This window comes from Rattus norvegicus, chromosome 4 (assembly GCF_021556685.1).
Source record: "Rattus norvegicus strain SHRSP/BbbUtx chromosome 4, alternate assembly SHRSP_T2T, whole genome shotgun sequence".
In the NCBI taxonomy this organism is placed as follows: Eukaryota; Metazoa; Chordata; class Mammalia; order Rodentia; family Muridae; genus Rattus; species Rattus norvegicus.
This window is the reverse complement of record NC_141537.1, coordinates 167,798,148-167,822,648: the sequence shown is the minus strand read 5'-3', so window position 1 is coordinate 167,822,648 and position 24,501 is coordinate 167,798,148. Positions and strand designations below refer to the sequence as shown.

Genomic DNA, 24,501 nt, shown 5'->3' with positions numbered 1-24,501 from the left:
TCACAATGCTGAATCCTTGATGACTGCTTGTGTGTGTGTGTGTAGATTAGTTTTCTTGGGTAGTGTGGCTACTCCTAACTCTCATAGTCTCTAGTAGATGGCCTCACATCTGCTAGAATACAGACAATACTTATTGAAATGAGAGGCATATAAAATTATAATAATGTGATTCCATGATATTTGAAAAGGGACATGTTAAGGATCTGAAGATAATGACCGCAAGGGAGAGTCATGAAAATCATCAAAATAGATCCATAGATTCAGGAGCATCTCAACAAATAAGTAGAAATTATTACATTTGCTCCATATTTTCATTTTACATAAATTCTCTTATTTAGTCGTCTACAATGTCCTTCTTTAATACATACCCTTTAAGCTTCTAACTTAAACAAAACACCCATTTTGAAGCCATGAACTCCTTAAGAGAGCATTCTGACATCTGATTCCCTGGGCTTGTTTATTTCCTTCAGTTTAACTTTTATCAGTTGTATTTCTCTATTGCTAATGTCATAATTTCAATTTTCTTTAGTTCTGAATAGACTTCAATTGCACGTATGCACCAAACTTTTATTACTCATTCAGAATTTGATGGATGTTTAATCAGCTTCCATTTCCCTGCCCTTGTATGATGGCTGCAATGGACATGTGGGTGTGTCCACCACAGGTTATTAAATTGTTTGTTTCTATGCCCAAAAGTTGTTTTTGTTGTGTTGTATGATGACTTTTAGCTTTAGCTTTGTCAGAAAACTTCACATAACTGTCCATTTTCTTTAATCACAATAATGAGAGCTAAGCCTTGAAACAGAGGAACTACCTGTTTTAAGGGTCTTGAAATATTTTTCGTGACCTCCAGAATTAACAAGCCAAATTATGTTCCACCATAACCTTCAGTTATATTTCTATTAACGATCTTTGTTATACAGGTTTTTAAAATTTTACATATTATTTCAGGATACTTATATTTTTCTAAATACTGTCACTAGCAAATCCACCTGATTATTTTCAATGTGTTTTGCAGTATAAACATTGGTACAATACTTACTCATTTCTTCTTATTTCTCATTTGGGAGTCTGAAGCTTCTCTCTAGCTTCATAACCCAATTGTTGTCTACTGTGTCCCTTATAATACTTTCAGCTTCAGTAGACAATCACCATGTGGCTTACATCCTAGTAAACATTTTTCTGTTATCATATTAACATATACATTTCATACTGTTATGTTTTTGGGAATCTATGAAAGAAGATGCCTGTCACAAATATTATGCCAGAATAAAGACCATTTCTTCTTTAAAAACAACCAGCTTGCTGGGGTCACCATCACATCAAAATGATCATGACCCCAGAAAAATTTGAGCAGGTCTTCTTGCATGGAACCAAAGGAAACTCTCCAGAAAAATAATATAATCACTAATGTGATTCATTAGTTTATTTATTACCTTTGGATTAGGTAATCTAATACCTCACTGGTGGGTAAAGAAATGCACTAGACAAACTGACATTATGAGTCATGAATTAATAATCACAGATTGGGGTTCTGAGAACAGATGGCCTATCCTGAGGGAAGGTATCTCCCAATCCTTTGGCTCTCTTCAGACTGTTCCTGTGGTGGGGGCAGATGTTACTGTCATGTTCCTCTACTTTGAGGTCTGAAGCTGGTGCAGATTGCTTATGGCCTAGTTTCAAGGTCTGTTCCTGGAGTGGGTGACCTATATCCTAGTTTCTGATCAGAGACAAATACAGAAATGAAAAGACTGCTTCAATATCTTGGTCTCTAAAGAGCCATGCAGTTTTCTCATTGTGAAAGAGAGTCTAACTCTGCATCTCAGTAAACAATCTTTGTTAAATTTGCCAATTACTGCTTTGCCTTGATCACTGAAGTGACTTTTAACAGGAAAATGAATAGCAATAGTGTCCACAAACATGGGCTTCCATTCAGTCAATTACAGCAAGTCATTTTGGCTTTGTAAGAGAGTTAGAGTAATATCATCCCCATAATTAAACATTTGAAGACATAGTTGAGAAATATACATGAACTTCTTAATAATTAAATTTTACTTCATTTTTTGTATAAAATTTGTTTATTCCATTTTGGAATTATCCCATGAATCTTAAGTTAATATATACCCAAAATCATTATATATTTTAACATATATTTATATATAAGGAATAAAAGTCTGAGGCTTCTCTTCAGCTCATTAACATAATTGCTGTCTACTGTGTCCCCAACAATCCTTTCAGCTTCAAACAGATCATTATGTAATTTATATCCTTCTAAACATTTTTTTCTGTTATCATATTAAAATATACATTTCATACTGTTATGCTATGGTAATCTCTGAAATGAGATCCCAGTCCCATATATTATGCCAGAATAAAGACCATTCCTTCTGCAATAGCAAACAGTTTGCTGGGGTCACCAACACATCAAAATGGTGATGACCCCACACAGAGGCAAGCAGGTCTCTTTGTATGGAACCATAGGGAATTCTCCAGAAGGATAGTATAATCACTAATATGATTGAGAGGACCCAAATTCCTGATATTGATTTGTTTACTATTATCGAAATTGGTAATTGAAAATCTCACTAGTGGGTGCAGAAATGCACTATATGGACTGGAATCCTGAGTCATGAATTAATGGGCTTCCCAGAACAAATGACCTATCCTGAGACAAGATATCTTCCAAATCTGTGGCTCTCTACTAACTGTTACTCCGGTGGGGTTGGTGGGGTGGGGTTATTGTCATGTTCCTATACTTGGAGGTCTGCTGCTGGAGAAGATTGCTTATGGCCTACTTCCATGGTCTATTCCTGGAGTGGATGACCTATGCCTTAGTTTCTGTTCAGAGATAAATATGGCAATGAATAATCCACTGAATGTCTTGGTCACTCAACAGCCATATATTTCTCTCATTCTGAAAGAGAGTCTAACTCTGTGTCTTAGTAAATAGTCTGTTACATTTGCCAGATTCTGCTTTGCCTTGATCACTCAAGTGACTTTTACCAGCAAAATGAATAGCAATAGTGTCAACAAACACGGGCTTCCAATCAGTGAATTACAACAAGTCATTTTGGCCTTGGAGTAGAGTTAACAGTAATACCATGCCATAATTAAGCATTTGAAGACTTACTTGGAAAATAAACTTGAACTGCTTAATAATTAAATTTTACTTCATATTTTTGTATAAAATTTGTCTTTCCATTTTAGAATTGTTCCATAAATCTGAATGTATACCTAGAATAATTATATATTTTAATATATATTTATATATAAAGAGTGAAACTACTAGTGTATACTTCTTATATTACTTATATAAGTATGTGATAGTTAAATTTTCATAATATATATATATATATAAAATCCCTCTCTGTAATCCTTATACATACATATGTATATTTAATGTGTACAAACACACACACACACACACACACACACACACTACACAAACATGCTTTGGAGAGGCTGGTAATATAGAAAACTTTTGGAAGGTGTCTATCTTGGGTCCTTTCTTCTTAATAACCACCTTTGTATGAATTGATGAAGCAGTGTGTGTGTGTGTGTGTGTGTGTGTGTGTGTGTGTGTATTTTTGTGTGTGTTCACACACATATCAAAGCATAGCTTATGGGTCTGTGATGGAAGATAAGGCTGGTAAATCAACTTCTCAGAACTATCTCTCGTCATTCAGCTTGGCTTGGCCACATCGGGAACATGAGAACTGCTCAATTCTATTGCCTCTCCAGGCTTTGTTTCCAGCATGTAAGACCCTGGCAACCAGCCTTAGTTTTCTCTCCATTGCCTTAATGGAGACAATAACTCTTTGATTCATAGAAAGCAGTCTGAGCCATAGGACACATTTTGGATTGATTCCTAGCTCATTGGTTCTGTTAAACCGCAAAAATCATTATTCCAGATGGGAGAGTTTTACACTACCTATCTGTTAACAAGGACAAGAAATTTGGAAACTGTGTGAGGATAGAGTTCATTTGTCAAAGACACTATACTTTACCTTATGTATTTCTACAAGATGTTGCTTCACAACAGTGAAGACACAATGCAGCACTTTATTCCAATTCCCTAAGTTGTTTTGGAATAATGTAGGCTCTCAGAGAATGAGGAACATGGTCACATTGCACATTTTTCCTTGTATGTAGCTATCACTCTGAGTCAGCAATCTCTACCACCACAGAAACTCAAAGTGCCAATAGTCCATTTTCTGCTGGAATATGTTTGTCAGATCAATTATTAAAGCTTTCTCTTTTCAGAGACACTAACTAAATTGAAACCATAAAAATTATTCACACTCTACTCAACACTATGATTTAAATAGAGTCCTAACCAAAGAATTTTTATGGACCTTATTTTCTCTAAGTGGACTTGGCTTTCTCAAGAGGTTAAATAAATAAATTCAGTGTGTTTTCTCTCTGACCCTTCTTTATGGATGTTGTCATTGAGACACTCCAAGTCCAACACAGTTCCAAGGAGTGTATTCAATTTTTCTTCTGAAATGTCTCGGAGGGTAGAACACTGATAGTATGAATAAGATCACATAGAATCTGTAGTACTAACAATTATTTACTGGATGATGGCTCTGTGGATAGGGAGAAGGAGAGCATTTGAGGAATCCCCAGCCAATACATTTACAGGATTATTGAGATTTGCAATGAAAAACATAGTTTTTCTCTGCTCTCTTGGCCCTCAATTAGAATTCAGACATCTTTACTACAAGCTGATCTACCTCCACTCCTTTAGCTCCAGGAAACAGAATCTTCATTGGCAGAGGCCAAAATCATATGAATGCTATGTGCTGATATCAGCATAAGTGAAGGGGACAGAGATAGTCCAGATTGGTGTTTGTATAAGTAAAAAACAATGTATAAATATCATAAAATCAATATTATGTTACAAATTCTCAAATATTATAAAACAATAAATTTAGCAACAGAAGTAGAGAGCATATTGGACCATAGGAAAAAAGCACTGAATGATATACACACATATTATTCACTAGAAGTTGTGGAAAGGGGCTTTTCTGAATTCCCACTTTATTTGGCCATGAACTATCCAAATATGTTGGTCTTCAAAGTGTTTTGGGGTCATCATCCACTAATATGAACTAAATAATTCATATCTTTCTATATGTAGAATTCAATTATTATTAGATGCATATAATTGTTATATTTGTATTCTCAGATAAGCAGATACCTAGGGGCTTCATCATGCATAGTTTACCTGGTAGCTTAGCACTGTTTTACACCTGACTTTACAGAGCACTTTACCAATGATAATTTTGCTGTTAGGTCTTCCATCACCTGTGTCCAAGTGGATATCTTTTTTATGATGCATTAATCTCTTTTCTGATAATGAAAGAATGTTGACCAGTGGGCAAAAGCAGGGTGACATTTACTAGAATTAACATAGGGCAAGGAACATTTTTCACCATGATGTTACTTCCATACCAACTCATGGGTGAGCATGGACCTTCTTTTGTTCCTTCTATTTATATGAAAGTTAAGATAGCATGTGTTTGACTTTTAGCCTGGTACAGTGCCCATATAGCAGCTGTTCTCAACCTGTAGGCTGCCACCCATTTCTTGGTTGAATATCTCTTTTATATAGTTCTCCCAAGATCTTTAAAAACCACAGACATTTATATTACTATACATAACAGTAGTAAAGTTACAATTACGAAGTAGAAACAAAATGATTTTATGGTGTCACAGCAACATAAGGAAATATACTGAAGCATCACAGTGTTAGGAAGCAGGAGAACCACTGTCATACAGCTTCCTCAGTGTTACAGATGGTCATAGTCATAATCTGAAGGATATTTCAGGACCTTATAAGAACATCCTATATACAAATAGTAAAAATATCCAGAGCTTCTCAGATTTTAATACATCTTGGGAGAGTTCACAAATTGTATGTAACCTATCTCCATCCAGTGCCCATATGGATTTATAAATCAAACAAAACCAAACAATTCTAAAGAAAATGAGACATATAACACCTACTGACAATTAAAACCATGGCAAAGATAATTATATGAAGAGTGGGAGACACCGTAGTCCACACTGAAGAAGGTTGGTTTTAAATATTCAGTCTCTTGCCCCTCTGTATCTTACCTCAACAAATCAATTCACAAATTGAAACATATTTTGTACTAACAGGAGCAATAACAAGAAATTTATACAAGTGTAATGTGAAAATAACAGCTACTTAGGCTAATAAACCTCTGTTTTAGATGAATAATATTAATTGCCTATCAACAGATATGAAAAATAAACACATGGTAAAAGGCATAAAACTATAACTATTGCTACGAATATGGCAGCATATGATACCCAATGTTTAAATCAAAAATTGTTCAAGATGTTGAATAAGAGAAAATACGATGTGTTTATGTGTTATATACAGAGTCCTGCAATGTGCTAAAAATGGTAGTTATGCAGAAAGAAAAAAGTGTATTATTTAGAACCTTTAATACTAGCAGTTTTGATTAAGGAACTATTTACAGAAGAATTACTATCCTGTGGCAGAACAAAATCTACTGTGTTAAAAACAACACTACTCAATTCCTTCACCCTCTCTACATCTGCCATGTCTCCACCCACATCTGATCTTGACCCCCCCTTCCCACCTACCCATTCTCTCTCTTTTTTTTTTATTAACTTGAGTATTTCTTATATACATTTCGAGTGTTATTCCCTTTCCCGGTTTCTGGGCAAACATCCCCCTCCCCCCTCCCCTTCCTTATGGGTGTTCCCCTCCCAACCCTCCCCCCATTGCCGCCCTCCATTGTGTAGATGTACCACATTTTCTGTATCCATTCCTCTGTTGAAGGGCATCTGGGTTCTTTCCAGTTTCTGGCTATTATAAATAAGGCTGCGATGAACATAGTGGAGCACGTGTCTCTTTTATATGTTGAGGCATCTTTTGGGTATATGCCCAAGAGAGGTATAGCTGGATCCTCAGGCAGTTCAATGTCCAATTTTCTGAGGAACCTCCAGACTGATTTCCAGAATGGTTGTACCAGTCTGCAATCCCAGCAACAATGGAGGAGTGTTCCTCTTTCTCCACATCCTCGCCAGCATCTGCTGTCACCTGAGTTTTTGATCTTAGCCATTCTCACTGGTGTGAGGTGAAATCTCAGGGTTGTTTTGATTTGCATTTCCCTTATGACTAAAGATGTTGAACATTTCTTTAGGTGTTTCTCAGCCATTCGGCATTCCTCAGCTGTGAATTCTTTGTTTAGCTCTGAACCCCATTTTTTAATAGGGTTATTTGTTTCCCTGCGGCCTAACTTCTTGAGTTCTTTGTATATTTTGGATATAAGGCCTCTATCTGTTGTAGGATTGGTAAAGATCTTTTCCCAATCTGTTGGTTGCCGTTTTGTCCTAACCACAGTGTCCTTTGCCTTACGGAAGCTTTGCAGTTTTATGAGATCCCATTTGTAGATTCTTGATCTTAGAGCATAAGCCATTGGTGTTCTGTTCAGGAAATTTTTTTCAGTGCCCATGTGTTCCAGATGCTTCCCTAGTTTTTCTTCTATTAGTTTGAGTGTGTCTGGTTTGATGTGGAGGTCCTTGATCCACTTGGACTTAAGCTTTGTACAGGGTGATAAGCATGGATCGATCTGCATTCTTCTACATGTTGACCTCCAGTTGAACCAGCACCATTTGCTGAAAATGCTATCTTTTTTCCATTGTTTGGTTTTGGCTCCTTTGTCAAAAATCAAGTGACCATAGGTGTGTGGGTTCATTTCTGGGTCTTCAATTCTATTCCATTGGTCTATCTGTCTGTCTCTGTACCAATACCATGCAGTTTTTATCACCCATTCTCTCTTACCCCCAAATTCCTCTCTCCTTCTACCTCCTGTGATTATTTTGACCTCCCTTCTAAATAAGACTGAATCATCCATCTTCTACAATGTATGATCTGTGAGTTTTGTCAAGGGTATACTGAGCTTTTTTCTTAACATCCACTTATCTGAGAGTATATGCCATGTATGTTATCTTTTGACTGGGTTTCCTCACTCAGAATGGCATTTTCTAGTTCCATTCATTTGCCCATAAATTTCATGAAGCCATTGTTTTTAATAGCCGAGTAGTTCTCCATTGTGTAAATGTACCACACTATCTGTATCCATTCCTCTTATGAGGGACATCTGGCTTGTTTCATGTTTCTGGATATTATAAATAAGATTTCAATGAATACAGTAGAGAAGTTGTCCTTGTTATATGTTGGGGAACCTGTTGGGTATATACCCAGAAATGGTATAGCTGGGTCCTCAAGTAGTACTGTGTCCAATTTTCTTAGGAACCGCCAAACCAATTTACATGGTGGTTGTAACTACCTGCAATAACAATAGGCAATGGGAGTTTTCCTAAGTTTCCACATCCTCATCAGCATCTGCTGTCACCTGACTTTTTGATCTTAGTCATTCTGACATTTGTGAGGTGGTATTTCAGTGACTTGCATTTCCCTGATGACAAAGGTTGCTGAACATTTCTTTAGATACTTCTCAGCCATTTGAGATTGCTCAGTTGATAATTCTTTATTTAGATCTTCACTTCATTGTTAATAGGGTTATTTGATTGTCTGGAGTCTAAGTACTTATTTCTCTCCATATATTATATATTAGGCGTCTATCAGAAGTAAGATTGATAAAGAGTTTTCCCAACATGTAAATTCCCATTTGGTACTGATGATAGTGGGTTTTGACTTAGAAAAGATTTTCAATTTCATAAGATTTATTTGTCTATAGTTGATTTTAGAGCCTGGGTCATTGGTGTTTTGTTCAGGAAATTTTCTTCTGTAGAAATAAACTTGAGAACCTTTCTCACTTTCTCTTCTATTAGATTCAGAGCTGTGTACCAGTGGTAGACGATAAAATTGAGGTAACCACAAGGACGTCACAGAGTCCAGGAGAGCAGGAGCCTTTGAGGAACTAATATAAATGACATTAGCTGAAATACCCAATGAAGAGAAGAGAGAACCTGTAGAGACCATATCCAGAGGTCAGGCACAGCCCTGTTTGAGTGATGGGACCACTCACCCATCTCAAAAATTTTAACTCAGAATTGATCCTTTCTAAAGGAAATTCCCTTAAGGACAAAGATTGGACCAGAGAATAAAGGAAAGGCTATCAAGAGACTTCCCCACTTAGCAATCTGTCGAATGTGCAGGCATCAAACTCACATACTATTGTTAATGCGAAGAAAAGCTTGCTGACAGGATCCTGGCATATTTGTCCACTGAAAGTCTCGGCCAGATCCTGACCAATACAGATGCAGATGCTTGGAGCCTACCATTGGACTGATCAAAGGGACCCCAAAAGTGGAGTTAGGTGAAGAACTGAAAGAGCTGAAGGAGTTTGCAACCCCAAGGAAGAACAAAAATATCAACCAAACAGACCCCCCCATAGCTCCCAGGGACTAAATTACCAAACAATGAATATACATGGAGGGACCCATCTGACAACTACATTGTAGCAGAGGATGGCCTTATCTGAAATCAGTGGAAGGGCAGGTTCAAGGTCCTGTGAAGGTGCAATGCCCCAGTGTAGGGGAATTCTAGTGGAGTGAGGTAGGGGTGTGAGCATGAATTGGTGAACTCCCTCACAGTAGCAAGGGTCAGAACAATTCTGATAGGAGGCTTTTGGTGAGTAAACCAGGAAGAGTGAACATTTGAAATGTAAAGAAATAACCAATTTACAAGAGAAGAAAATGAAAAAGAAAATCTTATCACTTTGCTCTTTGTCCATGGAGACAGTTCCTAGAAATTCTATTGTTTCAGACACTGTTAGTTCAAAGGACCAAGTTTCAAGGTTTGATATCATCTATTTGGTTGTGAGCCTAGCCTTTAACGGCTGAGCCATCTCTCCAGCCCTGATATCATCTATATAAGGAGTATGTGAAAATTTTACCAAGACAAGTGGGGTGATAATGAAGGATATTGAGAAGTGACTGAGAACAACGATGTGATAGACAAAGAGCTGTTAGTAAAAGGTAAGTGGGCATTTCATAACTAATCTTACCTCTCCATGTGATGGACTAACAAGAACCTAAGACTGTAAATCAGAACCCTAATATCAGGCAACCTGTTGCAGAATTCCTGGAAGGAACTCCTCCCAATCAAATTATACAACTCAACATGGCCTGCTTTGAGAAGGATGCCAGAAACAGACCAAATTCCCCAACCTTGAAACCAGCAAAGCCGGTCCACACAGGGAAGTCAGCAGCTTCATTCTTACCATCCTCATGATGGAAACTACCAATGACTATTCCCATATGGAAGGCAGCAATAGAAGCAAATTGCACAGCCTGGAAACCAGTAAGACCCACCTGAGAGGCTCAGTAGAACCAGCCACCTTAGCTTAGAAAAAAGCAAATCCCATTGCTACTTACACAACAGGGGAATCCTCAGAGATCTTATCCATATCAGGATCCTCAGTAACCAAGAAAAAATTGTTGTATAAGATTTCTATTTATTCTTGTCAAAACATCAACTCCATGAGTTTTAAAAATACAATAATATGTACTTACTTAGTCTTAAGCACATTAGTATTGCATAGTTTGGGGTCTTAATACCATTTGGATAGTCTGTGTTGGTATAGGAAATTTATGTTTTATACACTACAAAAAGTATTTTGATTGTGAGGAGCAATTCCATATTTTGTTTCATTATTGTTGATGGGTTGTTCAAAAATAGCAATAATGTTCCTAAATTCTAGGACCTCCTTACTCAGGCAAGCAGCCATATCCTTTATAGTAAGAACTGACCTTTATGTTTCTCTCATACGTGAGACCATAATGCTGTTTTTAAATGTTATTTTCATTTTTAGCATGCACTTACCTTAGTGTATGTGAAAAATGGAGAAAAAATAGGCTTTTTAGAAAACAAAGCATTAAGTTAAATTTTAAAATTATATATAATTATCTCTTTCAACTTAAACATTAACAATAATTAATTTTTTCATAATTCTATTAGATACACAGTACATGACAATTTTCTATTATTTCCATATCTATATATTACACTTGTACTAAGCAAAATTTGTTGTTAAACAAAGATACCACTATAATTTTCATAGAATCAATAAATTTGTTTTGATTTTTTTTTTGGTCTTTTGGTTTTTGCATTTGTAAACTATCCCCTTATTTGGCTGTGATAATATTGATTAGCTAATTTCTTGTTAGTGGAACTTCAATCTGGTTGCTATGTTTACTAGTATAGCACTTGTCTCCATAACCATCTTTCTTTTACTTTTCCTAGGATTTTTTTAAAGTAGGTATTTTTTATTTACATTCCATTTCATTGCATATGTAGCAGAAGATGGCTTCATAAGCATTTTTCTAAACATGTCTTATTATTTGTAGTAATTTTTTGAGAATAGAAGTCAGGTGTACATAAGGAAGGGGAGGGGGGAGGGGGATGTTTGCCCGGAAACCGGGAAAGGGAATAACACTCGAAATGTATATAAGAAATACTCAAGTTAATAAAAAAAAAAAAAAAAAAAGAAGTCAGGTGTATTTAGTCTAGTCTGGCTTTATACTTGCTGTGTTTCCAATGATGTTTGAGTTCCAGGTCCTTCCTTCCTCCACTCTTCTAATGCTGTGATTATAGACATATCATCATCACCAGGCTAGGTGGAATGTTTTTCACTAGAGCTATATAGCCAAAAAATTATTTTCTTCATTTTATCAGACACAATTCAGAGTGCATAACTTGTTAGGTTATTGATAATTATCAACTTTGGAATCTGTGTGGTGGGAAGTGAAGGTAAGCACCCAGACTGGGTACCTCTGAGAGTAGCTGACAGGAGTGAGTTCGTATATTAACTGGGGCTGCTGACCATGGCAGCCAGTGTTTATAGAAATTATTCATTGCTATTTTGAGAGAACAAAGATTAATGAACTGGTGCTGTCACTCCCTTTGGGCCAAAATAAATAAATTTCTGAGCTCATTTAACTCTTGGGGCTGCTGAGAAAGAAGAGAAAAGTGAGAAAATTCATGCATGCAAAAGCACATACATAGCCAATGAATAAATGAAATAAAGGCATAATTCATTAACTTCAAATATACAAACACAGAAATATATGCATGCAGACATATAGACAGACAAGTGGACAGACATATGTATATTCACACATAGAAAGTAAGAAGCAGGCAGATCAAAGCATGTTGCCATGTTGCACATGTATATATGAACATATATGCACATGCTGGGTGAGTGAATGGTACAAGCTTTCAACAAGCAGGAATCTGACATTTCAAACACACACACATACACACCCATACACACACACACACACAAACACACCCACACACAAACACACACACAATTTGTGAGTAGAGTAATTTACAACACACACAGACTATATCTATATCTATATCATCTATATCTATCTATATCTATATCTATATCTATACATATATATATAAAAAATAACTAATCAACTTGTAATTTTGCTACTGTTATGAATCACAAATATCTGATAAATGGGATATCTGACAGATTACACACAACAGGCTCAGTCCACAGGCTGAGAATCACTGCTCTACAGGAAACCACAGTTTTGACACAGGCAACTTATCCTTGTGATTGTACAGTTTACTCTGCTCACATGATTCTTCATAACTTTCTGAGTATACATTTTATAATCTGTGAATAAAGATGGCTAACTGAGACTTTTCTCTGCCTCATTTTCAGCCTCTACTCTCCCAAGCCACACAAGCCAAGAGTGATAAAAATTATGCATAGGTGAAAAGCCATAGGCCATAGATGGATACTAAGAAGCTGGGTAGGGGTGAGTGTGGGCTCAATTTTCTGCAGGTATGAACACTTTTCTACATTAGCCAACTAAACACATGTACATATTGTCAAAACGAACTCAGTACTTTGGATTTTTTTAGGTATATATGTAACAATATAATTAGAGAGGAGGTAATGGATTTGAAAGAAAATCCATGATAAACTGAAAGAGTTGCATAGGGGGAAACACAGAGTGGAAATGTTGTGAATGCATGCAACTCATTTTATGATTCGTTTTATCTTTTTAAGTATTTTAGTTTCTTTACATTTCATTTATTGCCTCCTCTCACCTCCCTCATAGTTCTCCATCCCATTTCTCCTCCCCCTTGCCTCTGAGAGGGTGTTCATCCTCACCAGCATTCCCCTTCCTTTCAGTCTAAAGTCTCATGAGTACTAAGTGAATATTCTCCCACTGATGCTAGATTAAGTAGACCTCTGCCATGTATAGGCCAGTGGCCTGGTATCAGCTTATGTGTGTGCTTCTCTTTGGCAGCTCTGTATCTGGGAGCTCTCTGGAGTCTGAGACAGTAGAAACTCCTGGACTCCAATAGAGTTGCTCTCCCTTTCAGTTTCTTTAATCGTTCCACTAATTTAACCATTCTTCAGTCCAATGGCTGGGGTTAAGTATCTGCTTCTGTCCTTACAGAGGAGAGCCCTGACAGACTCTTTTCTTTAAGAACATCAGAGCATAGTAGGGTCATTCCTTTGTGCCTTCCCATGAAATGTATCCCAAAGTGAACCAGTCAGTCCTTAAGCCTCATCTCCATTTTTTGTCTCTGCAGTTCTTTAAGGCAGAAACCATTTTCAATCAGGAATATTGACTGTGGATTTGTAACACTGTCCCTTGACTTGAGGCCCTGTCTATTTACTCGAAGTGGACTCTGAGTTCACTCTCCCTAATGGCAGGTATTTTGGCCAAGAATACTCCCAATGAGTCCTGAGAATATACAACCTCCCCAGAGTCTGGTACTTTCTAGAGAATCTTGCCACTTTCCACTCATCTAGACTACTCATTTACATTCATTATCTTGGTCCCCTGGGCTTCTCTCCTGTCCCTTATTCTCCATATCTGATCCTGTTCCCATTTTCTCCTCTCCTTTCCATCTCCCTTCCCTCTGGCACCTATGTGCCTCTCTCTGCCTCTTGTGATTATTTCCTTACTTATTCTAAGTGAGATTGAAGCTTCCTCACTTGAGCTTTTCTGCCTGTACATTTCTCTAGGTTTCATCCTAGGTATTCTCTAATTTCTGGGTAATATCTATTTATCAGTGAATACATACTACTCATGTCCTTTTGGATCTGAGTTATCTCACTCAGGATGAAATTGTCAAGTTCTATCCATTTGCCTGCAAATGTCATGATGTGTTTGTTTTTAAAAGCTGAGTAGTATTACACTGTGTAAATAAAAAAAAACTTTTCTGTATTCATTCTTTGGTTGAAGGATTTCTGGGTGATTTGCAGTTTCTGGCTGTTATTTAAAAAAGCATAATTGTTATTGTCTTTTGGGACACAGTTTATAAACATGTAGTATAGAGTATAATTTATTATCAATCAATCATTTGAAAAAAAACTGACTCCAAAACCAAAGATGCTGTACTTCACATTATTATGTTTCAGGGTATCCTTGAATTTGACACTCTGATCTTCTGGGCATTACATTTGTTTTATTTTCAAATCTAGTACTTTATGCATTTCCTCTGCAATATTTGTTATTATTTGATCAAGAGCTGTGATTTCATTAACTTGTGTTTTCTATATTCTGGTGATTACAGTAAACTTTCTAGGAACAAATTCCAAATTAAATGGGTTTTATTTAAAATAACTTTGGGGACTTTTTAAGACTTTTTACACACTATTAATACCTTTCTTTGTAAAAAGAAAACGAAAGCATATTAAACTAATTAAGATAATTTTGCAATGTAAATTAAAAATATCCTAAGGAGCTGCCCTTAAGGAAATGCCTCCATGTGATCCAGCTCTCATTCATTTTTTCAATTAGTGATCAAAGTGGGAGTGTCCATTTTGAGTGGTGCCATCCTTGAGCAGGTAATCTTGGGTTCTATAAGAAAGAAAGGTGAACAAGCCAGGGGAAGCAATCTAGTAACAACATCCTCCATGTCCTCTGTATCAGTTCCTGCTTCCTTATTCCTGCTTGAATTCCAGTCCTGACCTCCTTTGGTGATGAACAGCAATATGGAATTGAAAGCTGAATAAACCTTTTCTTCCCCAACTTGATTCTTGTTCATGATGTTTTGTTCAGTAATTGAAACCCTGAGAAAGATATGGCTCAAGTGATTAACAACCTCTGTAAAGCCCCACTATCAATCTTGGATGCCCTACAGCCACTGCAGACCAGTGTCTAAAGTCTACCAGCCACTTCTTCTGCTAAAGATGTTTGAATATTCCTTCTTTCCTCTGAAGCACTGTTGCCCCAGGCTACACATATACCCACCTCAGCCCTCTTGCCTTGGCAAGTGGCTCATGACTGCCTGCCTTTACAGCCCAGATTAGGCACAGACTACATTCAAACACCTGTTTTCAAAGATCGATACTTTATTAAGCTAAGAAAAATCTGACTCAGAAAGAAACATAGCAGTAAAAGACCTTCAGTTGTAATTTTTAAGAAGAAAATAGTGAGGGGGTTGGGGATTTAGCTCAGTGGTAGAGCGCTTGCCTAGGAAGCACAAGGCCCTGGGTTCGGTCCCCAGCTCCGGAAAAAAAAAAAAAAAAAAAAAAAAAAAAAAAGAAGAAAATAGTGGAGGTCTCTGTTAGAATGGGGTAGGATGCAGGGGTACATTTTGTTTGGGAATGTTAATAAGGTGAAGCATAGTAGGCTTCTGATTGATGGACTCAAATACATTGATAGCAAGACCTTTTTTACTGAGCCTCAGAAGAAGGAAGTGGCCGAAGGAGGTTATGTACCTTGAGGAGTAGAGAAAGCATTATGAAATACAGTCCTTAGCAAGGCAGAGAAAATGAGGGAAAAGTTCCAACCTAGCTCGCCAAGATGAAGCTGGTCAGTGTCCCTTTGACCACACCTGTCTTAAGTTTTCATAGGTTTATCACCATATGCTAAGGGTGGGGTTTTGTTCTGTGTTCATAATCTATCAAAATTATCAGTCTGTTCTTTAAAAGTGTGAAAATAATTTTAAAAACCATTATGTATTAAAGACCAGGCAAGAGAAAAGAGTGGAATATTTATGCCAGGTACCACAAACCTGACTTATGGAGAGTTCCTAGAAGAAAGTACAGGCAGAAAACATGTGAAAATACTGATGCTCTTAGATTATTGTCTGCTCTGAAACTGCAGGTTGAATCACACCCAGAAAGAAAGACAGCAATCAGAAGTTGTATGTTGATCACTTTATTAATGTAGTGAATGAAACTGATCCTCCTGTGAACGTGGATGAAGCTTGTGAGGAATCCATCTTCTTAATCAATTTCTGAAATAAAAAAAAATGAAGTTATCGTACAGAGAGGACATGTCATATCAATTATAAGCAATAAGACCAGTGTGAAAGAAAATAAAAGGAACAAAAACAGTATATCTGTGTATCTTTTTGAATTCTTGAATCCCAGCAAGGAGGCAAAAGAATTTAGAAAGAAAATGAGTCTTCTTGTGGGAAACTTGTGTTTTATGTGATAATATTGGAAAACCAAATTTTAGGATATACTCCTCCAAAGTCATATATTTTCTCATAAATGGATCAAGTAATATTTAATAAAAATATTTGCTACAGGACACTGTTGACACTGTTATTACTACATATTTTGGTTGGTTACCTTCTTTTATTTTCTTTTTTTTAAAACTTTATTGTTATTATCTTTAATTGTGTGGATGTGGATGTGAATGTTTGTACCCATGGAAGTTAAAGGTTAGAGGACTAGATGCCACTAAAGCTTGAGTTACAGCTGTGAGTCCCTGATGTGTGTGCTCAGAATCAAACTCAGGTCTTCTGCAATATGAGTGGTACACTTAGGTTGGTTACTTTCTACAATCTGAAATATATAGGAATTCTGATCACTGCCATTCATGAGGGCATTAATATGAGTCATACTTGTCACTGATTTCTCGTTTACTGAGATCCCTGGGGTCTGTCCAATTGGGGATCTTGTGGAGGGCTGTGTCATTTTCCAGCGTGAGTTGGTCTTTGCTGAGGGCCTCTTGGTGGAGGTAGGCCTTGTGGGTTTCCTAGTTGAGGAGGTCTTTGCTGAGGGCCTCCTGTTGGTGGTGGGTCTTGAAGAGGGCTCTGCTGTGGGCCTGCTGGTGGGGGTGGACCTTGCTGGTTCCCATTAGCAGGTGGTCTTGGTAGGAATCCTGAAGGTGGTGGCCTCTGATTGGAGATCTGATTTAGGTTTTGAAATCCTGAGTGATAAAAGCAAATAAGAGAGTAACTTAGATCTATTTGAATTTGTTCCTTTTTATCTCAATGACATTTTCATGCAGCATCTTTTCTAGATAGGAACCTTTCTACAGTTTCATGAAGTATTCCTGTTAAATCATGATCTTTGGATGAAAGGCAACTACACTTAATACAGTTTCCAGAGTATTCAAAAGCAGTTTACTCAGACAAGTTTTTTTCTTTTTTTTCTCCCCCTCCCTTTATTTATGGGTGTTCCCTTCCCCATCCTCCCCCCTTTGCCGCCCTCCCCCCAACAATCACATTCACTGGGGGTTCAGTCTTAGCAGGACCAAGGGCTTCCCCTTCCACTGGTGCTCTTACTAGGATATTCATTGCTACCTATGAGGTCAGAGTCCAGGGTCAGTCTATGTATAGTCTTTAGGTAGTGGCTTAGTCCCTGTAAACTCTGGTTGCTTGGCATTGTTGTTCATATGGGGTCTTGACCCCCTTCCAGCTCTTCCAGTTCTTTCTCTGATTCCTTCAACAGGGTCCTGTTCTCAGTTCAGTGGTTTGCTGCTGGCATTAGCCTCTGTATTTGCTGTATTCTGGCTGTGTCTCTCAGGAGAGATCTACATCCAGGATCCTGTCAGCCTGCACTTCTTTGCTTCATCCATCTTGTCTAATTGGGTGGCTGTATATGTATGGGCCACATGTAGGGCAGGCTCTGAATGGGTGTTCCTTCTGTGTCTGTTTTAATCTTTGCCTCTCTATTCCCTGCCAAGGGTATTCTTGTTCCCCTTTTAAAGAAGGAGTGAAGCATTCACATTTTGATCATCTGTCTTGAGTTTCATGTATTCTATGCATCTAGGGTAATTCAAGCATTTGGGCTAATAGCCACTTATCAATGAGTGCATACCATGTGTTTTTCTGTGATTGGGTTACCTCACTCAGTATATTTTCCAGTTCCAAACATTTGCCTATGAATTTCATAAAGGCATTTTTTTACTCAGACAATTTAAAACAAGTAAATCCATTCACATATAGAGATTCTGTTCACTGCTATATTTTGAGAAATACTGTCTTTTGTGAATCCAGATAAAATCACTTAGTTTTGTTATAAAATTCAAGCAGCTTGCTCAGAAGATTGGCTCTCATGTTAACGAGTGTTATCAGGTTAAAAGAGTCTAAAAGTCACAGACCATACAGTATTCACTGAACAAATTCATCACAGGTTATAATCAATGGTCTCAATATATTTTTTGAATGTAGAATCACAAAAAAGAGACCCTAACATTTGTTTGCTTTTCCTACTGAAAACAGCTGAAATAGAGGCAACAAGACATTGGAAGAAGACATTGAGGAGCTCTTGTTTCCATTGAGGAGTCAAATCTGGACACTGTATCTAAGCTTTGTCCTATGTTGTAGCAAAGGTAAATTGCTCCTTTTCTCAGGTAATTCAGAAGTCTGATTTATTGTAATTTATGGTCCTCTCCCAATAGTGTTCATTTTTGTCAAAGGTGAAGAATTTTTTTTCTGAAATTTTGTGAAATTTACATTCATTAACACATAAAAAGAGAAATGACAATAAAATGTAGAATTAAACCACACTCCTTACTAAAGAGAGATAAGGACATTAAAGATTTCTTGGTATTTACTTGGTGTTATTGTAAAACAGGGTTCACAGATGGCCATTGTGAAACAAAGCATAGACTCAAAAGTTAGTTCACACAAGCAACTAGCATCCTGCAAGTGGCAAGAGATTTTAGCAACAATCTGTCATTTGTTAATAGAATTTTTAATCAGTATTAGGAAAATCAGCAGCTACCAGTAATTTGAAGCACATCTTGTGACTATTTTCATGAACATCATCCACTAAGTCACAACATAAAATTTTCTTTTGGTTGTCACCATTTTACTTACAATCTTGCTGCTTACACTGATTATATTTAATTTTTACTTTTCTGTCTTCTCGGAGTAAAGGACTATGAATAAATATTTGGGTAAACGATTAAATACACCATGATAATATAGCAAAATGTTGAATGTGTGTGAAAAATGAAACTTGGGAATATTTTACTAGTTTTCTGTGTAATAGGTTCAGGTTTGTTACTTCATTTGGCATCCTTCAAATGGCTCTTCTGTAGGTCTTTCTGTCACCTTCCCTTGAGGAATAGTAGAGCAAGACTACTGAGCTATGTAGTTTATTCTAATTACCACAGTATCTTCAAATACAAGACTATACATTTTTAAAAAGTGAAACACTGTGTGGTCTCATTTATCTTTCATCTCCTGTCCTCTGTGCCATCTCTCTGCTTCCATGCAGTGTTATATCCTGTTCTTTAAGGATATTTACAGTACCAAAACCAATATTCTCATACCTTCACCTGCTTCCTGAACAGAGTGCAGAGACAGCAGAATCACCATGAACAGGACCAGCAGCATCTTGGAAGAGGCTCTGGAGTTTCTCCCAAACCTGTGCTGGAAGAAGCAAGGTATTACCTTTATAACTAGGACGAGAAGAATGGCACATTTGAATTCCATACTATGTTATTTCAATTTAACAAAGCAGGAAATTTTGCATCCTTTACTCTTCACTGGGACTTTTATACAGCAGGATGAGTTAAGGAAGAGTTCCCAGTATGCGTTTTCAGATAGTACAACAATGATTCGAGTAAAATTGAAAAAAAATTAAGTGTAAGATTGTAGCCCAGATACAGAGGATATGGAAGGTTATCATCATATGAATTCCTCATTCTGTTTACGGACATTTTCTCTGTATTACTGTTGATTGGGATAGGACTAATGTATGTACACCTGTGTTTATATTGTCAGTAATTATTTACATCAAAATTGAATAGGTCAAGGTCTCTGATCAGTAGTATAGCTGAAACACTATCATGCTTATGTGTCTCTATATGAACTATAGTTAAATAAAACTGATGGTGTTGATGTTATTCCTATTTCAATTACGACAAGACACATGGAATTCCTAGCATGCTATGCCTCAATAAGAATGTCCACTATTCTCTTGACCTAACCTAATAACTGCAACATAGGCTACTAAAATATGTGACCTATCACAGCTATAAACCCAGCAAATGTGGCCCCACAATACATATGGAATTTACCTGAATCAGTATCATGAATTGTATTTCCTTGATGAATTGTTTGACTGTTTTACATTTTAAAGTCCATAGAGAGCTCCCTTTTCTAAACTGATTTTTTCTTTTATTGAATATTTTTATTTATATTTCAAATATTCTATTTGCCAATTTACTTATGTATGTAGCTTAAGGATAGGTTTATGGAGCTGAGCAAGTCAGTCTCCATATTCCCCTCAATGGGACATGAATACAGTTATCATTATTTTCAATTTCAGTAATAGGATTTTGCCACAGGATGTCATTCACCACAGGTTATTCATAACTTTCTGATAGTGCTTCATCTCAGGATTTTCTTTTTAAATATATTTTCTTTCTTTCTTTTCTGACGACTCATATTTCTATTTTTTGTGTCTGTTTCACCTTATTCTTGGGCAATTTTAAGAGGCCTTAAGAGAAATCTTTAACTTTTAACTTCATATTAAACATGTTCCAAATATGGGCTGGTAAAGCATATGTTTTCTGTTTCATAACATAACATGTGTTTTATCTTTTTCTATTTCAAAAATGGTTCACCAGATGCTTTCTTTCCAAAAGATTTTATTGTGTGCCTCATATTTCTTACTTAAAAAAATTCTGCCATTATTGTTATGTTATCACACTTCTCTATAATTCATTTCTTGGAAAACTTTTATTTTAATAACTCTACTAAGATAATTTTTTGAAAAAATTTTTAATGTTCCTTAGTTTGAGTAGAGAGAATGTGGTATTTTTGGCCTGGTTCCTTGGAGGTAACTTAGAGAATGCCACATAAGAGATAGATTTGTGATGCTTGAGTATTGTAGGCCACTAGGTTCTGTGCTATGCCTGTGAATGTCACTCATGTCTTTTCCAGCTGATTGCAGAGAATCATATAGTGACTTTAACCAATCAACTGAAAGAGCTTCACGATAAGAACTTCAAGTCTCCGAAGAAAGAATTTGAAGACCTCAGAAGATGGAAAGATCTCCCATGCTCATGGATTGGAAGGATTAATATAATAAAAATGACCATTTTCCCAAAAACAATCCACAGATTCAATGCAATCCCCATCAAAATTCCAGTCCAATTCTTCATAAAGTTCAATAGACAAAATTGAAAATTTATTTGGAATAACAAAAATCCCAGGATAGATAAAACTATCCTCAAGAATAACAGGACTTCTGGGGGAGTCACAATCCCTGACATCAAGCAATATTACAGAGCAATAGTGATAAAAAAAACTGCATGGTGTTGATACAGAGACAGGCAGATAGACTAGTGGAATAGAATTGAAAACCCAGAAATGAACCCACACACCTGTGGTCACTTAATTTCTGACAAAGGAGCCAAAACCATCCAATGGAATAAAGAGCATTTTCAACAAATGCTATCCAGTTGCTTGTTCAGCTGGAGGTCAGCATGTAGAAGAATGCAATTTGAACCATTCTTATTGCCCTGTACAAAGGTTAAGTATAAGTGGATCAAGGACCTCCACATCAAACCAGATACAATCAAACAAACAGAAGAAAATGTGGGGAAGAGTCTTGAACATATGAGCACTGGAGAAAATTTCCTGAACAGAACATCAATGGCTTATACTCTAAGATCAAAGATTGACAAAAAGGACCTCATTAAGTTGCAGAGCTTCTCTAAAGAAAAGGACACTGTCATTAGGACAAAATAGCAAACAATAGATTGGGAAAAGATCTTTACCAATCCTACAACTGATAGAGGGCTAATATCCAAAATATATGAAACTCAAGAAGTTAGAATCCAGACAGCCAAATAGTCCTACTAAAAAATGTGGTACAAAGCTAAACAATACCTTCTCAGGTGAGGAATATCAAATGGCCAAAAAGCCTAAAGAAATGTCCAACATCCTTAGTCATCAGGTAAATGCAAATCAAAATGGCCCTGAGATTTCACCTCATACTAGTCAGAATGACTAAGATCAAAAACTCAGGGAACGGCTGATGCTTGTAAGGATGTGGAGAAAGAGGAACACTCTTTCATCGTTGGTGGGATTGCAAACTGGTACTTCTCTGGAGATCAGTCTGGGGGTTCCTCAGAAAATTGGATATTCCACTACCTGAGACCCCAGCTATAACTCCCCGGGGCATATCCCAAAAGATACTCCAACATACAACAAAGACTCATGCTCCACTATGTTCATAGCAGCTTTATTTATAATAGCCAGAAGCTGGAAAGATCCCAGATGCCCTTCAACAGAGGAATGAATACAGAAAATGTGGTACTTCTACACAATGGAGTACTACAGGGCTATCAAAAATAATGACTTCGTGAAATTCATAGGTGAATGGATGAAACCAGAAAATATCTTCCTGAGTGAGGTAACCTAATCACAGAAAAACATACATGGTATGCACTCATTGGTAAGTGAATATTAGACCAAATGCTTGAATTACCATAGATGCAGAAACCACAAGAAACTCCTTTAAAAGGGGAACAAAATATCCATAAGAGGAAATACAGAAGCAAAGTTTAGAGTAGAGACTGAAGGAGGGCCATTCAGAGCCTGCCTCAAATGTCACCCATAAATGTACAGTCACCAGAACTAGATAAGATGGATGAAGGTAAGAAGTACATGCTGAGAGGAACTGGATATAGATTGCTCCCGAGAGATACAACCAAAACATGTCAAATACAGAGATGAATTCCAGCAGCAAATCACTGAACTGAGAAAATTGTCCCTGTTGAAGGAATTAGAGAAAGAACTGAAAGGGCTGAAGGGGCTTGCGACCCCATAAGAACAAGAGTGTAAACCAACCAGAGCTTCCAGGGACTAAACCACAACCCAAATACTATACATGGACTGACCCTGGGCTCCAACTTCATACGCAGCAGTGAATAGCCTTGTTGGGGTACCAGTGGAAGGGGAAACCCTTGGTCCTGTCAAGGCTGGACTCCAGTGTAGGGGATTGTTGGCGTGGTGATAATGGAGGAGGGATGGTGATGGGAACACCCTACACCCAGGTGTAGGCGATAGGCGGCTGATGGACTGGAAACCAGGAAAAGGAATAACATTTGAAATATAAATAAGGAATACCCAATTTAATAAAAATGGAAGAAAAAAAAAGAAAAAAAGAAAGGCTCCCTCATCAATGAAATATGTATACTATAAGCTTTAAACAATGGCCAGTTTCATGTAACATTTTGGGTTAATTAGATGTATACTCTAAGGCAACACTATTGCAGTTCACTAATAACTTTTGGTCATGCTACAAAAAAAAACTGTTTTTCATGGTTTTGTGAAATTTGTGAGAAACAGGGATTTCTTACACCAGATAAGACTCTCTATTAGTCAACGCATGATGGATAGTTACTTCCATATACATATATAGCAAGGGGGTTTGAAAATGTTATCCTGTCCAGTTTGTCACAGAAAAGGACCGTAGTCAAGAATAATGCAAGGTACTAGTTATTACTGAGTTTTGTCATGCTTGGAGTCTCAATCATTTTCTTGAGTTGTTGAAAACAGGAACATATCTGTTGATTCTTCTGAATATCACTCTACTCAGGACATTTCCCTGACCTTTTCAATACCAAAAATGTGTGAAAGAGATTAATGTATTATGAAATAAAAATATCATGTGTGTCCTCAACAGGCACAACTGACGCAGAAAATATACAGGGTTTGGGGGTTTGTTTAATGTCTAGTACCGAACTATAGATTCTTTTACCTCATAAAAATAATATTGAACCATGTCCCCTTAATGAACATGAGCCCTCCTCCTTGGAATGTTCATATATATTAGTACATATAGTCATACATATGCTCTTATATATTAGTTTATTTATATCATATATTCTAAAGTCATATCAAATATATATATATATGTATGTATTGAATTTACACTTTTTGATTTCATTATCCTAAACGTAATCTCCTCACTGTTAATATAATATGTATGCAATGGAAAAGCTGCACATTGTATTGGCACAAACAATACACACATGCACATGAGATTTTTGTTTGCAAGTCCAAGAAAAATGTGGTGTGAGTCAAGATTTCAGAAACCTTTTTCTTTGTGCCTTTCTCTTTGAGCATATTGGGTTTGCTTGGTGTGTGTATGGGGCTCTGTTATGTAATAGCTATTCCTCATAATGCAACAGTAAACAAAGTTTTCCTGATTATCAGTTGCTTCTTTTCTTTTACATTTTAACAAAATCCATGTGTTCTTTGAAGTTTTGATTCAGGTA

At 36.8% G+C, this 24,501-nt stretch overlaps 1 long non-coding RNA gene across 1 annotated transcript; it reads left to right on the top strand.

Moving 5' to 3' along the window:
• The first annotated feature begins 9,928 nt into the window (after positions 1-9,928).
• Positions 9,929-23,523, top strand: LOC147995098 (uncharacterized). The gene is made up of 4 exons (XR_015687273.1): positions 9,929-10,008; positions 18,479-18,588; positions 19,558-19,650; positions 21,155-23,523. It is a non-coding gene; the product is annotated as an uncharacterized LOC147995098 (long non-coding RNA).
• Positions 23,524-24,501: the final 978 nt, after the last annotated feature.